At 39.8% G+C, this 16,297-nt stretch overlaps 1 protein-coding gene across 2 annotated transcripts in view; it reads right to left on the minus strand.

The window, feature by feature from the left end:
- Nucleotides 1-16,297, minus strand: part of LOC308063196 (uncharacterized protein) — a 251,665-nt gene continuing 235,368 nt past the window's right edge. For both annotated transcript variants that reach the window (XM_080385830.1, XM_080385829.1), the window contains one exon: nt 1-16,297. This exon is cut by the window's right edge. The gene's annotated coding sequence lies outside the window, so the exon portion shown is untranslated.

Genomic DNA, 16,297 nt, shown 5'->3' on the forward strand with positions numbered 1-16,297 from the left:
TACTGAAGTGAATTCAAGTTCATTTAAGGGCAAAGGTATGTTTCTGGAACTACCCCTGCTGTCTGGTCTGTCAGAGAATTAACAGCCTTTGCAATTAGGAACAGAGCCTTACCAAGCAGCATCCTTTTGTAAGAGAAAGGAGAGAAGACATGAAATGAAGAACCAGTGCCCTCTTTCCTTGCCTTTCAGGAATGGTCTGAGCTATTAGTTAAGTGCCTCAGCACTGGGATGTCTCAGTAACAATAAGGCCTGTGGCAAAGCAAGAATCTTGACACTCCCAAGAACTTGTTAATTTTGGCAAGTAAGTTATGTCTGGGGAGCTGAAGTGGAGAAAATGAGGGTGTAAAAATGTCTCATTGCAATATTATAACATTATGAATAACATTCAGAATGCCATCGGATACCTTCCAGAAGACGACTACTGATACAGGAAAAAAAAAAAAATTGGCTCATATTTTATTAAAGCTGAGGACACAGTGACAGCTCAACAGTAAACTGTATGTAACAATTACTCAATTACAGGTTTTACAGCAAGCTTGGATAGTTTTGCTTGTATCCTTTTGGCATTCTTTTTTTTTTCCTTTTTTTTTTTTTTCTGTAATGTAACAACAAGGGCATTGCTCATGTTCACTGAAATACCTCCAACTACATACAAGCTGTCATCAGTATCACATTTACCACTGTCTCACAACACCCCTATATTGCTATTTTCTAATTTTTAGGGAAATACATTTAACATACATGCACAGAGTAAATCCAAACTGAGCCTTAAATAATCTTGTTCAGGGCAACAGAGAATAATGACTGTGTCTTCAATGAGGGGCATAATTACAACAAGCTGTCAAAGGAAACTTAAAGAAGGTTTTGGGGCAGGGGGAATTAAAAGCTATTTACCTCTATCAAAGCAGAATGAATAAGGGTAATGAATAATAACCCTGAGAAAATGACAACAAAGGGGAACATTCTCAGCACCATGAGTGGGAAATTAATCAAGTCCCTCTTTTGTTAACAGGTGCTATTGTTAACAATAAATTCCCTGTGTTCCACCCTGAAAAAGCATCCTTAATATCAGAAAAGAAAAAGTTCTGAGAAGTAAACAAGAAAAATGCTACCTTGTCCTTACAATGCATCGTTTGCAAATGTCTCAAAGCACCTTTCCATTAAATACAGTAAAAGAAATACCAAAGCTCAGTATCTTATGGCATTTTGATTTAAAATTATGGAGAAAATTCAATGTCGTAAATTAACCAGTAGGCAATGGAACCATGACTGTGAGATCCATTTGGACACCACCAAATGATTTTCAGGAAACTTCATGTAACAGCTAACCAGTGTGCCTACTGGAGATCGGCAGACTTGGACATCTTGATTACATCTACAGCACCTCGGCCCCCTAAGCCAGGGAATACTTACTTCAAGTCAGAGCAGCACAATGCAGTTCTGTAAACAGAAGACCGAAAATCATGAAACCCTTAGTTCTAAAATGGGATCCAACTGTGCCCCTTTTTCCTGTCGACAAAAAAGTTAATGAACCAACCTAACTCACCCGCCCTCTTCTCCCTCTCTGGCAGAAAAAGTGGTATATAACTACCAGTCTCAGTGAAATGTTGGGTGGATTAAATAAATTAGCATCTTTAACACATTTTGAGGAAGAAAATGCATTAAATATTATTGAAATAGTGAGCAGAAGATCTTTTCAAGGGGAAATACTAAATTTCCTTTCTTTATATATCAATTACTCATTAATGCAGCAAAACAAAGAAAGATTAGATTTGACAGTTCACAAGGAATGGTTTTCACTGTTACATATGCTCTTAGTTTGACACTACAAATAAAAATGTTTCCAAACCATTCCTGAGGGCTACAATTTTAAGACTTTCTGTGCAAATTATCTTCTCTAATGTCCAGTCCAGCTTAGTCTTGTATAGTTATCTATACTTAAGAAATAGGCATGCACGAAGCATGTTACTGCTATTCCTTGTAAAACTATTTAAGGACAATTAGTTTAGATGCTTAGTCAATTCAGGGATTATGAAATACATTTTGCACTTCTACACCTTCAGATTTATCGAAAAATCTAAAACAAATCTAAATCTTTTCATTAAAATAAATCTAAAAGAACTGGAAAATAAAAGCCACTCCCACGCGAAACGCCAAGAGTATTAACTGTTCTGCATGAAAGAGCTAATGCGAATGCCCAAGAGATCTCTGTTTTTTAATGAAAAGCTGTGAAAAAGGCAGATGAAGGTGGTATATCAGATCATAAAACCATGATCTTAACAACAGTTCAGGAAAATGAAACACAAGAGGCTCACCTTGCCAAGATCATTTTTCTCTTTATATCATATATCAAATCTAAAAATTGCAGTAATTGAAGGTTAAAAAACCAAACCAAACCAACAAAAAAACCCCAAACCCAAACCAAACCAACACCCATTCTTCACTTTTCCCATTTAGGCAACTGCTGTAGTTGTGGCAATGGATGTAGGTAGCTGAATGCCAGTAGCTAATATCAATGAGACTGAATAGGAGGGTGGCATTCAGGAAAGACCCTCTAGGAAGAAATGAGCTGTGTGAGGAAAACATGAGAAACCTTTTGCAGAATGCAAGGCACAAAATTACTTTTGAATCTTGCTCTTCTTTTAGAAGCTATCTGAAAATAAATAATGTTTTCTAGTAACCGTAAATAATTGTTTTAAAAGGAGAATGGTCCTGTATAAGCAATCTCAGTGTCAAAGTCCAAAGAGAGAGAGCGTTCTAAAAGGCGCAAAGTCCAATTTACTCTCAAGCCAGGCACATTCCTCCTCTGTTGGCTTTGGAAAATCTTCCCCAAAAAGCTTTCAGAGGGTTTTTTTGATATGCACTTTTGCTTCATGTTGAACAAATATAATTAAAAGTAATGGTACATAAATGTGAGAGTCGTGGGACTTGGATAAATCAGTGAACCTACACCAAGTTATTCTGTGTGCGTATTTGGCCCTTAAGCGAGATTTCACAGGAACATATACAAACATTATATTGCGTATTAACTTGCTCTGTTTAGAATATGACAGGAAAGTTGATCCAATCCCGCTGAATTCTGAAGAACCAATATATGTCTTGAAGCACAGGAAAATAAATCTCTTTTACCCAAACTACATGCTTAGAATACATCCAAACTTTCTGTGTGTCACCAGCCATGCTGAGCAGGCAGGTCTATGATTTCTAATCTAATCAACCTTAGAGTGATCGTGAAACCAACAGCTGTGTCTGAGCAATTGGAAAAATAGATACAGAACAAAGGGGAAGACCCATCTCAACAGGGCTTCTCCCTCAAGTGCATAAACTCAGCTTCAGTGGAAAGTATAAATATTTCATTCACTATTTTGTACTGTATTTCTCCTGTGATTTGTGCTCCAACTACTTTCTTTGAAAGGTACATTAATGTCTTCTTTCAACAGCATCCCTTCTAAACTTTTCCCCTTGCTTAATGGGCCTGAAGGGATTAAACCTTTAGCTAAAAAATGCATCTGTTGTACATAACATCAGTATTAGACTATCATAATACCAACTCATTTATTTTCATTTTGTGGAAGTATACCTTCCCTTGAGAATGATGCTACAGGGTATATTTCCTTCCTGATGCTTCCTTTCATGTATTGTGTGATATTAAGGAGAAACACTTGTATTCAGACATCAGAAGCCCAAGGTCTGCTTTTTGCCTTGCATTTTGAGGCCACATTATACCAGAAAGATAGCTAGGCTGACTAGGAAAGAGCTCCAGAAATCCTGCCTGTCTCAGAGAACAACTGGTGCATGTTCTTTTTGCTTTTCATGGTTCTGGATACTGACTAGACAGAACTGACTTACATTTGCTTTTGGTTTAGGCAACTTCCTTGTGCATAAATTAGAGAAAGCTGAGCTTAACAGTGAGGTCAGGTGTGATGTCACTGCTAGAACACATACCACAACAGTCAGTATCAGCACAAACAATGGTGCCATACATCTTGTATTGGGCAAGGCTTTATCTACGCGGAGTTACAGCTACGGCAGTCCTTTGGTTTTGCATTAAGTGGAATTCGCTGCAAGGAGTGCTCACAGTCTCCATCACACACAAAATCAAGACCTGGTAATTAAAACAGCCTTGAAACCAAGAAATCTGAGGGACTACAGTTATCAAAACTAGTAACTATAATTGTTTACTTTAGTAACTTATCTTTGGTAAACTAACCAAAATTTTTAGTTTACCTGAATGGAAAGGTGTTACTTCATTTGTAAACTAATGTAACATTAAGCCAGCTAAGAGAAATTGTGTGTATTTGGTGGCTGAATCATAAGGGTCTTTCATTTCCTAAACAGAAACACAATGGTTCAGTGGGATTTTCAAAAAGCATCTGGACACTTCTCCAGGGTACATCTGTGTAGAATCTGGGCAACTGCATGTCTTCAATCACTGGCATATAATTTGGCTGATTTATCCCCTTTCACACCTATATGTCAAAGCCCACCTGACTTCCCAACACATTTCTAATCAGTATAGTAATGGCAAAAAGTATTGCACATATGGCTGGAGATCAGTAAGTTCTTTCAATATTTTCTTTGAAAGAGCACCGGCACAGTGCAAAGCATTTCCTAGATACCCACAGAGGTAAACTCTGCTGGAGATACAGCTGCTTCAGGTGACAGCAGGAGCAACCCTCAAACCTGGGTGCAGTTTTATCTCTTCTCAGTGAGAGGTTAAAACAGCCAGCTTTCTCTCATTGCCACAATAAGCAGGATACAAAACAGTATTTCAGAGAGAATTACAAGGAGGCAATCACTTCTGTTTGTTATATAGCACCTTCACATAGCATCAGGTAACATTACACACATGCTGGCAGCATTTAGGACAGAAATATGTGAAGACAGAAACAGTACAGCACCTTGATGCTTTTAGTGTGAGAATTATCATACTGGGGGGGACCAAGAGAATGACAACTACCTCAAGCATTTAGGTGGATCTGAAATGCATCCATTCCCTACCCAACAGCAACAAGGAGTAGCTAATACACCGGACACTTCCTGCTAGGACTTGTTGAAAAGAAATTAACAGCTGCCTCTAATATTTCATAAAAAAATGAACATTCCCAAACATGCCAGGTTGTCATACTTTATCTTGGTTTTGTTAGCATACTGTGAAGAACTTATGTGTCGTGATATAATTCCACAAACTCACTATGGGGAAGGATTCTAGTTTTGTAAAGAAATTACAGAGGTTGCATGTTGAAGGATAAAAACGTAAGATAGCTACTTTCCTATTAGAGTGAGAGGAAGGACAGTCTTAGGCAAAATTTTCCAGGGGCAGTTCTGAAGGAGCAGTTTGTGGAATAGAGTGGAGAAGAGTGTTTAATTCTCCAAGCTAACATGATAGCAATCAGGAAGAAACACAGAGCCAACGCTTAATGGTTCAAATGGAGATGTTGGCAAGGAGCTGTTTTGGAAAGAGACAGATCTGCAGTGGTTTTGACTCAATTTTAGTCTACGTTGAACTGAAAAGTCAGAGCGCTAGGAGTAAAAATGTACCAAATTTTCCCAACTGTTTCTTCATGCTAGCCTTTTGCATGATCCTGAACACTTCCAGGTCTAAGGGCAGTCATCAGTCTTACCTTAAGAGAAATTTAAGATGTCTGTTAAATAACAAAGGCAGAGGATGGAGGCAGAGGATGGAAAGAGCCATTACTTCTCTCACTCACTCAGAAAGTAGATTACACAGCCTGCAGTAAGTTTTCAATGCAACAGACTTCCTAGAGTACACAAGTGTGTTAATCAATACTTCAAATGTGTCTAAATGTATAACAGGCTTCACTTTTTGAGAACTCCTATTATCCGAGAGGGGGGTTAATGAATATTAGCACAAAGCACAACTATGGTTGCAAAATCCTAAAATGACAGGGAGAAGAAAATAACACCAACTTGGAATCACCGCAGGCTTAGCCACTGAATGATGCTGTGAAGGGCACAGTCCCTGTTGACTGAAACTAGAGATGAATTCAAGCCACACAAATTCCAGCTCAGTTTCAGACTTGCCATTATTTTTGCAACCCTGCACAAATCAGCAATCTTCTGTGACTGGACTGCCCTTGCTGTCCTTCTTTGTGCCAGTGCAAGCAGTGGAATAGTCTGCTCTGCCTAACACATAGAATCACTGAGAAAGAAACCTATGCTTTTTACCCTTTTCCGTGACTTTCTTGTTTACTGAAAAGTTTTTTCCATTAACAAGAAAAAGTAAATGCATTTGACTTCCGTCTTGCAGCAATGTATGGTTGCATAATCTTTCAGTCTCGTCAGCTTACCCAGTTGTCTTTCATCTTCCCTGCATAGCATCTGTTTTTCAAAGACAACATATTCTCCATTGTTGTCTTGGGACTACACTGGGACATCTTCCCCGAGGAAGACATTTTCTTGCTGTTTTGCCTTGTGTAAATTAGCAGCGACATCCTCTGAGATTCTTGCTAAACCTTCAGGGCCAATTTTCCTTTGTAAGGTGTTTGACTAAGGTGTCAACTGTGTTTTCGCACTGGACGGGCAACACATACTGTTTTGCTGGTGTTTTCATTATGCTGAACTATAAAAACCAAGGGACAGTGTGAAAAGCAGAGCATAACAGTATTGTATTATAAATATCAGCATCTGAAATATTTTCATGTTCATTTATCTCAGCATATGGACAGGATACCTGAGTCAGGGTGGCAACTGTTACTAGATTACTCTTTTCCATACCACCAATACATGCCCAGCAAAAACATACAGCCCTATTGCGCAACTTTGTGGTCTGTTTTACTTCACCCTCAGCTGATAGTTTCCATTTATTTTTGACATCACAGTATAATGTGGAAACTTCTGAGACCAAGAACTTTATTAGAACATAAAAAAATGACATTTTTTGGTTCTTCCTCCATTACAGAGAAATGTTCAATTAGAAATCAACAAAAGAGACCAAATCCTCAATGTTTTGTATCTGGGCACTTTTAGAAAATTGACCCATTCTGAACTGCCTCTTGTTAAGCACTGAGGATTAAATTTGCTTATCAGTTTTGAAAATATGGATGCCTCTATCTATCAAACTCCTTTTACATCCATAGCACTATCTACACATTTAATAAATCTGAGATGGGTCCAAGACTATATCAGTCTTCAAACATCGGCTGTGTATATTAACTGCCACTTCTTTTTTCAGAGTGTATTTCACTCATGGACAAAGTAATTGGACCACTGGGTAGGTATAATGCTACAGCCATGACTGTTTCCACAGAAAGCCCCTTTCTGATTACATTTTAAGTTACTTTACCACAAGTCTCTTTCATCAATAAGTGTTGACATTTGTGCAGCAACGGAGGATTACTTGAATTATGTAGAAAAGAAATACATGAAATTACCATTACTTGTGATGGCAGGCCAGAAGGGCTATAAAAGAAATAAGCACCTGAGTCAGGTAAAAAGTTTGAATATGTATGTAATATGAGAATATTGTCAGTCATAAGTACTCTGTTCTAGTCAAATCTGCAATAAACACCACCACCCAGGCTGAGCTTCAACTTGTCAAACGGATCAAAACCAAAGCTGTGCATGTGAACTGAAAAGTAAAAAAAAAAAAAAAAAGCTCCATCAGGCAGTAGTATGTAGTTCACCTTTCAAGTAAGGAAATAATGACTCTGCATGCATGCCTTTCTGCAGGATGACGACTGCAATTTTTGTGGAGCGCAGAAAAGGTAAGACCCTGGAAGTTAGATTTGGTTTCTTATCCCTTAAGTTGGCACATAACAACAGCTGTCCTAAGGATTACTAACAGGAAACAAAGGCTGGAAACTCTGCAGAGATTTCAAGGTATCACAGAAGCTGAAGTTGAAAAGACTGAATCAGTATTGGGTCAGCCAGACCAGCATCCCTCTCACCGCAGGCACAGCATCAGCCCAATTTCCTTCGCACTGAAAGTCAGGAATCTCCAGGCAGTGATGTTTGCCATGCTTCAATAGGAAGATCATTTCATTATACTGCTAGGGTCAAATTCTAAACTCTGATGTATTAATATAAAGCTACTCCATCGAAAGCAGAAGAACTGCTTCAAATTATTATATACAAGGAAAATTACTATTTTTACCTGAATATAAGGAGACAATTATTTTTATTTATTTCCATGTGCACTCTTTTTTTAAGAGGACAAGTATGACCTTGAATTCAAGGAGAACTGAACATGCTTATATCCTGTAACAGAGAAACTCAGCCTTCCTCCGTCTTCCTCTGCTCTCCCATCAGATCCCTGCCTGATTTCACAACTCATGATCATTGCTCTCCAAACCCTCTCCCTCCCAACCCCCTTTTAAGTGCTGAGTGAGAGAGACAGCAGGAGCTGGAGCCTCCACTGAAATCCTACAAGCCTACCTCACGCAAGGGCAAATCGGATGCTGAGCAGCCAGATCTTGCTGAATTCCTGCTGGCTGCCTTGCACAGCAGCAAGACAGTGCAAAACGGCTGATTGACAGTGACTGGCTCCTGCCTCATGCAAAGATAAGACACTGCTCAAATGTAAGGCCATATATATTGTAGAAAAATTTCCTTGGAAAAAAAAATATTCTCTTAACATTCAGATTAATACGGAATTGGGAATTCGTGTGTCCTTTTGATTTGGATTTGAAAACTTGAACTTACCTTTTGGGGAAGCTTCATGAGGTAAAATTCCATCTCCTCATTCCACAGTCTAAACCAATATATTCACAGACTTCAGAAGTCATTCAGAAATTGTATTTGGCCAAATGAATACACAGTTTCCATCATCCTTCCTAGTTAGCTACTTAAGTGACCAATTTTTTTCAGAGGGACTCATTTCACATTGCACAACTACTCCTGTTGCTCTTGTCTGTAAATAATTTAACAAATAGGTTCCCTAGAAATGGTCATTTAAATTGACCACCAAGAGTGATACATTTTTCCTTCGTACATATACAAAATACAATACTTTCCTCAAGAGGAAGAAGGTAATCAATTTTATTTTAGCACAAATTTCACCCAAGCTATATTTCTGTAAAGTCAACATTCTTACTACTTTCCAAAAAACTTCTTTTAAAAATATCCTGTATTTGCCGTACCTAAGGATCATACCAAAGCTTTGAAGTGATTTCATACAGCCAGCCACTAGCCCGAAAAAAAATCATCTGCAAACTTCAGAAGCTACAGAAATTCATCACTTCTTTTAGTTGATTATATAGCTAAGATTATACAAAACAAATTTTAATTATTGCTAAAGAGCAACAGAAGTGTAAATTCAAGCTGCGTCTCACAGAAAAAAATTAAACAGTCTATAAATAGTATCTCAAAATAAAACGCACTAGCTACGCTGTGCTAAAAATAAATGATCCTGCTATTATTCTAGTGAGAGAGTAGATACAGCTCATGACTACATAGCTACCACAAGAAATCCTCAGTTTTGCTTGTGGAAAAGGACAAAATAGTGATTTCTACTCTGTGGTAACATATCCTCTTCTCATTTTAATGGTAGTCAGACCACTGCAAGATATCCAAAATACGTAATTGCCAATTCAGGCAACCGTTTTAAACCCACCAAGATGTTAATTAAATGTTTCTTCCCAGCATGCATAAATACACCATGGAACTTATTTGCTAGAAGATAGCAAATAGACCAAAAGTGTGGAAAGGTTGACAAATCTTCAGACCGTCAGTAGTTACAAAATACTATGATTTACATATAACTGGGATAAGGAAGTCATACACTGCCAAGGCTGAAAACTGCATTAGTGGAAAGATCACTACATAGGCCCAATTCACAGCCTGTACTCTGACCTCTGGGCTGGCCTAAGCCTGCCTGGGTGCTCCTGCATATCCACAGGCATGGCCAGGAACTTCTCTCCACCACTCTGCAGGACACACGGATTGGGACATCGTGGTTGAAATGACCTTGCTCTCTCCTGAAGCCCCAGGACATGCGAGAAGACTCATTTCAAAATGAGAAGAGAGCTAACTGATAGACCACTACACAGTAAACATTTTGGAACTGATGGAAATAGGGAATTGGTTGGTGACCTGCTAGGAAAGAAAGATTATGATCTGCCAAGGACCAAAATTGTGATCAGAATATAGGGCCTGTTTTGCAATGTGATTTAGCCAAAATTTGGCCCGTACAGAGTAACTATAGTCTGTAATTAATGTACACTTTGTGTATTATTTATTTTATATCTTATTTTAATTGCAAATTTTATTTAGTTATTTCCCTCACATTTAAATAAAAAAAAAAATCCTTTTCTTTCACATACCTACCAGCAGGGGCAGTTGTCTACCTCATTGAACATTTTATTACCCCAATATGAAAGAGAAGGAAGATAACAGAAGTGATGGAAAATGTTTACTTGATCTGACAATGCTCTATACATACTGGTAGTCTTCATACTTTAACAATTTTACATACTTTAACAAAACTAAACCTAACTTTTTGTCCTAAAACCAAAGACTTTGCTGTATTTCAAATTTATTCAGAAAAATATCATAGGAATAAGCATGTCTTTTAAAAAAAAAAATCCTAAAATACTTTTTAAGAAATGTTTCTCCTCACGTTTCAAGCTATTTGTTACACTTGATCATGAAGGCAGTTCTATATACACTCGAGTTACTGATGACTAATGGAATATTTCACTGGGAGACTACAAAAGTATTTACAGTTCAATTGTTTGTTCAGATGAGAGGTATCAAGTGAGTTGGCACCAGCTGATATAAAACCTCTGAAGGCACTGAAGTCCTTCTACCATCTTATCTATCCAGTTCCTAACCCTTCATCCCATGGGCAGCTTGACTTTAGCTTCCATACAACTAAAGGGCTATTGCAGCCATTACTGCTTCAGGCAGTGTCTCACCTCAAACACTACAGGAAAGAGGTATTTCACACCGAGCACGGGGTCCTGCCCTGGGGAGGGACAGCCCCTGCACCAGCACAGGCTGGGGGGGGGGCTGCTGGGGGGCAGCTCTGCAGGGAAGGGCCGGGCGGTGCTGGGGGACAGCCGGTTGCCCGCGGGCCAGCGGTGGCCCTGTGGCCGAGAAGGCGGGTGGGACCCTGGGGCGCGTTAGGGGCAGCGTGGCCAGCGGGTGCGGGGAGCTGATCCTGCCCCTCTGCTCGGGCTGGTGAGGCCCATCGGGAGTGCTGGGCCCAGCGCTGGGCTCCCCAGTCACGGGAGACGGGGAGCTGCTGGGGAGGGCCCAGCGGGGGCTGCGGAGCTGGTGAGGGGCCTGGAGCACCTCCCTGGTGAGGAGAGGCTGGCAGAGCTGGGGCTGTGGAGCTGGAGGAGGCCGAGGGGGGTCTCACCCGTGCGTACCAACACCTTAAGGGTGGGTGGCAGGAGGACGGGGCCGGGCTCCTTCCAGTGGTGCCCAGCAACAGGACCGGGGGCAACGGGCACAAACTGCAACACGGGAAGTTCCAGCTGAATATGAGGAGAAGCTTCTCTACTTTGAGGGTGACAGAGCCCTGGCGCAGGCTGCCTGGAGAGGTTCTGGAGTCTCCTCTGGAGACATTCAAAACCTGCCTGGACATGACAGTGCAACCTGCTGTAGGTGAACCTGCTTCAGCAGGGGGTTGGACTAGATGATCTCCAGAGGTGCCTTCCAACCCTGACCAACCTTTGATTCTGTGACCTCAATACAGGCAAGTGAATAATTTCATTTCCACGAAACAGCAATCTATCTTTCTAAGGAAACCCTCACTCTCACATGCAACAATTATGTATTCTTTCTCGTTTTGTACCAGTAAACCAGCTCCTACTTGCAATTTTAATTTTGTCCCCACTAACCATGTATTAAATTGTTAAAAATACATTTCCCTTAGGCTGCCCCTCACAGGAACCGCCTAAGGGAGGAGTTCTCCATAAAAATCATTGAGGACAATTGTTCTTCCCATCTTTCCTTAGAATTGCTGCGATGCCTCCAAAAATGTTGGTATTTAAAAAAAAAAACACAACAATTCTGGCTCAGAAAGCACCCCAGCCGCAAGCTCTTGGAGGCTGGGAGAGCAGCGGTGTCCAGGACTGCGAGGTTGCCCTGCTCCCATACCATGTCTTAAGTCATCTGTGTTGCCACTGGTGAAAAGCAATAACTGGATCAGACAGACCTCTGCCTGAGCAAAATCTTACATTATTCTCACACCACCAGCTGCCTATACCCCTGACCAACACCATTGCATGGTTTCTTTGCACCACTCTATCTTTTTCTGTCTGCGTGCTTGCTGTCTCTTGTGCCAGCCCATAACTCGCTTGTGGCCAGCATGGCCTTTCTTGCTCTTTGCCGGTTCAGAGGCAGCCTGGCCTCAGAGGGGCTTGCTGTATGCGCTGGGGCCCCAGGCTCGGAATTTATGAAAATGAAACACCACAGCAGCTACAAGGTAATTTCTCACCAGATAATCAGGCTATCTTTGAGGTAATATTTTGAGATTCAGCCACAATCGTCTTCGCAACCCTCAGACTTTTCAAGTGAACTGGGGAGTCCAAGCACAGGGAATAACACGCAAAGCCACTTCAGCAGCAAATGAGTTCTTCCTGCCACTTGTCTGGCAGAAACTTCCAAGTCTGTCCAGATTACCTGAGCCAAACCTGCACACCCCCGGCTCTGCCCTTTGAAGAACATCATGGGAAAATACCCAAAATGGAAAGAAGTCTGAAGCATAAAATGGCCGATTCAGACTACTTGCATGAAAATGAAGGCTAGAAAAAATGTGAATGCATGTATTTAGGGAGTTATATTAGAGAATAATATTTAACAAGCTGGTGAAAATTCTTACTCTGTCATGATATTACTAGTGAACAGGTACTTGTGAACAGCAGGCAAAACTAAGGGTACTTACTGAACTCTCCCTCCCCAAATAAATATTCTTCATTTTTTCAAAATGTCCTGTGTCTAATAGATATTCAGTCAGATCGCTCCCATTTTTAGGATGGTAAACTATTGTCAGGAACATGTAGAAATGCCCTAAACTTCCTGCGGCATCAGATCAGGACTCATCATCAAATTCTCAGAGCTGTTCCCTTTACATGCTTATTTAGATTTGAAACTACAGTTGTGCTGGTGGCTGGCTTATGTAGCGCTCCCAGCTTGCTATTTATTCACAGCAAATAGAGCTCAAATAGTAAGTGCTTCTCCTCTGTACCCTAAAATTAATTCTGATAGATGACTATGGAGCATTATAAATAGTTTAAAATGCAAAACCAAATAAAAAAAACCACAGCCCTCCCAACTACGGCACCTCCTGCTTACATGACTGATGGCAGGATTTCCACATATGCAGGGAAAGGTGGCTCTTCAGCTGGAATGAGCTGTCATATTAAGGTAAAGTAGAAATTTGCCATTTAAATCTGTAGCTGATTTCTACATCATCTGAAACATTACAGATTACATTTCTCATTATGAAGAAAACAAAATCACTTGGGAAATTAGTTTTACTTCTCACCTTCTTTGTGTTAAAAGCAGAATGTAAAAATCTGAAATGAAAAACAGGAATAATTGACAGACTATTTCCCCAGTGAAGGGTTATTATGGGAACATATAAAAATGGACAAGTATTCTAAATTCATCCTATAAAAAGAAAGCAAAAAACTTCTTTTGTTTGTTTTATGCAGGTATCAAATAAAAATCTTTCTGTCCTACAGCTTACAGACTTGAAAAGCCACTCTAAAATATTCTGTTAAGATCTCACTTATCATCAGTGCTGAATTCAAATGAGTTTCAAACATACTAGACTATCACTTTGCAACATATTACTTACCCAGGCTTATTTTAATTTTCATCCAGCGCTACTAAAAATTCAGCTCTCCTCCTTTGCCACATCATTGTATACATAATGAACCTCATGATTTCTTCCAGGCACAATCTATTGCTTTGGGTTTGACTTTCAGGTAGTTTTTCCCAAGTCATTTTTCAGTAAATGAAGAAAGCCCAAATACAACAACTTGCCTTACAAGATTTGTCATCTTATTTTATTACAAGACAGGATACTTGGGTTTTTAAAGATTAATGTATTGACTAGGTCTTTGCAGAGCATAGGCTTCAGAAGCATCCACCCTCATGTCACCTCTAAGACGTCCATCAGCAAACTCTTCTGGAATTAAAAAAACAAACAAACAAACAACCAAAACCAAAAACCTATGTAACTTCTCTAATTCATAGATCAAATTTGTGGAGGCCTCTTCTGGAAGTCTGTTGAAAAAGCACTTCTTGACCAGGTCAGATTTCATTTGACTTAGCACTTCAACTTTCAAAGTGAGAGATCAAACATGTTGGGGAAAAAATATCCCAGATGTTGCAGGGAGATCCATGTGGGGGGCCCACCTTCATCCCTACCTCAGCCAACTGTCTCTACGCACACAGGTTTAATGCTGTCCCAGAACTGATACCAGTTTCAAAACATCAGGATGGCTAATGGCAGGTATTAACAAACCATTCTACTATGCAGGAAAATGCTACAGAAAAAAAAAGGGTAATACCTTCTGGTACATTTAGCGAGGTGGTGGTTAATATGAAACATGAGTGCCAGTCTCAGTAATCTTTCTCATTTAATTTCACTGTACATCAGTTTTCCTAAGCTATAAAGGAAATGTTCCCCCACTGAAATACTGAGGATAACTGCCAATACTTGTGGGATGCTACAGAATCGTTTCATTAATTAATCTGAAAATCATCATCAACTGAAGTGCAGGGGAACCTCACAATTCCTGGCTCTAGAGCCTGGGCTGCTTTCAACAGCCCACATTGACTCAAAGGGGGCAAAAGCAATTTGCAAATAAAAACAGTGGTGAAAATATATCTTCCACAACCACTAAAATAATTTCTAAAAGTTAAGAAAAATAAATTCACAAGAAGTGTTAAAGTAAGCAAAAGAAATCAGCAAAGGTATTTCCATAAGACAGAGCTGGGTGCTGACAGAAGAGTTGAGGGATGAATTCCAGCTTTGTAGAGCTCTGCAAGTGGGTGGCTGTGTTAAATATACTTTATTCCAGCATTTCTAAGCATTCTGAACACTTCTAACAAAATAGTGGGAAATAAGAACTATCCACAATTGACAGAACAAGTGTAAGCAACAGCAACCATACAAGCAATTATGTAAAATGTGTCTAGGGAATTTCCCTCCATCAACTGAGAAAACAACACTGAAGAAAACCATATGGGGATGGAATATAACATGAAAATATTTTAACTGTTGCTTCAATAAGAAGAGCGCAAGGATTTTCTGTGGGAGCATTCTTATAGATGCCATTCCCTACAGACTATGCCTTTGTGTCCTTTACCAATTGCAGGAATACTGGTATTTTTATATTAATATTATTTAAGAGCAGATACATAAATGAAAGGTGAATTTTCTAACCGCATTCAGAAATATTCCAAACACTGCTACTTATCCATTCTGGAAGTGACGCAGCAGAGTATTATTAAGGCAGCTTGTTAAAATGAAGTGTTACTACCGCTCTCCCCACCCATCCTAGGAAGTCAGTTTATTATCATGCAGTACTCCAGGAAAATTATTGCTATGTTACACTTTTATTTATAGACTTTATTTAATAAAATACTACCAAGATAAAGAATGTTTTTCTCCAAAATTTTAGGTTTAAATTGACCTGTAATGAAAGCAAATCCTTTGTAGATTTTCATTTTATGAGATTTGGAGCCTTTTAAGGATTCATCAAAATATTCAATGGTGTTAATGCCTACACTAATTAATCTCAGGCAGGCTTATTAATTTTTTTTCTCCTTGGGTTCATTTGCTGTTACTACTGCACAGCACTCTCCCCTCTGATGCATAAAATCCAATGGAAGCAAAGCGACTAGCCAAAAATAAGGTCATTTTTGGGTGTACGCTCCCATTTACAGGTGCTGGTCTTTGAATTTTTCACAGTTTGCTGAGCACTTCATTGGGGTTGGCAGATCTAGTGGGTCATATGGTGACAATTCTCATTTTCTGCAGCATCTGAAATGTCCACTCATTGCATCATTGACAGCTAAAATTAGATATTTGGCAAAGCAGCCCTAGGAACTAGGACTTGATTAAGTTGCCTAATTATAGCTGCCTATTGCCATTTGAGATGCCCTAGAGTACCCCCGGCAACCACAGAGGCCTGGCAGGTATCACGCAAAACCTAGGGGAGACCTGTGGTCCTCCAGAGCAGGAGCTGTAAGCAAGGAAGGATAACCCCTACGACATTTCAAATGGCACAGGGAACTTTTGTTTAGACTCAGCTAGGAACTGAACACTACACGTTTGCCACTGGGATACTGAAGCTTGTTCTTGCATTGCATC

This window comes from Falco punctatus (genome assembly GCF_963210335.1).
Source record: "Falco punctatus genome assembly, chromosome: 4".
NCBI lineage: Eukaryota > Metazoa > Chordata > Aves > Falconiformes > Falconidae > Falco > Falco punctatus.